A 1127-nucleotide genomic window follows, 5' to 3' on the forward strand; every position below is an offset into this window, starting at 1 on the left:
GGGGTGTGGGGGAGGTAACAATGGTGTACAAATATTAGCCTGTCAGAAAAAAGGGGTAAAAATATAAAAAACCAAATCAGAAGAAAAAACCTATGAGCGCAGAGCCAGGAAACGTTTTATAAAAGTAACTTTTTGAGATAAGATACGTTTATGGAATAAAACATATTTATTTTGTGTTTTGTGGTAAAAATGTTTTGTAAGGAAAGATTTTGTGGCACTGAAGTTAAAAAATATGAAAACCAATTAAAAACTAAATTACTATTTGTTTGTAGAAAATCATAAGATTAAAAAGCATTTAATCAATCTGAAAAAGAAATGAAGGAATAAATAAAAAGAAGAAAATCCTGAAGAAATATAATAAAAAAATGCTTATAATTAAATTAACTTACATCAAAGGCAGCATTTGTTGGAACAAACAGAGTTGCACCATTCTTCGTATCATCTAATAAATATTGTAAATGAATACTTAAGATTATAAAATCATTTGATCATTTGATCATTTGATCATTTGATCATTTGATCATTTGATCATTTGATCATTTGATCATTCCATCATTTTATTATTCGATCATTTGATCATTTGATCATTTGATCATTTGATCATTCGATCATTTGATCATTCGATCATTTGATCATTCGATCATTTGATTTTTCGATCACTACCTGTATCATCTATTTCAATATTCTTAATCTTCTCAAGAAGTTCAGGATTTTTGAGAACATATTCAGCAAATCTTGAAAACCTCTTGTTGGCCTAGAATTATGTTAAAATCAATGATTATATAAATGAAAAAATTGTTTTGATTCTAAGATTTATATTATAGAAGATATGTCTAAACTATAAACATTAAACGTGTAATTTCAAGTTGCATAAATATACCGTACTCTTTAAATCTTTATTCTGATCAATTCAAATGCTTTATTATTCATCTGAAAGTTTCTTTTAAACAGTAAATTGTTAATTTATGCTATAAAAAAATGTTTGATATTGTTCGAATGTAATACATCTCAAGCTCGGAAAAACACGACAATATCTTTCGAATTATCGACCAGATTGTAAATTAGACATGAAGTTACGTCTACAATCCCTTCTACACGTCAACAATCCCTTCTACGCGTCTACAATC

Source organism: Eurytemora carolleeae, unplaced genomic scaffold (assembly GCF_000591075.1).
Source record: "Eurytemora carolleeae unplaced genomic scaffold, Eaff_2.0 scaffold1008, whole genome shotgun sequence".
Classification (NCBI taxonomy): domain Eukaryota; kingdom Metazoa; phylum Arthropoda; class Copepoda; order Calanoida; family Temoridae; genus Eurytemora; species Eurytemora carolleeae.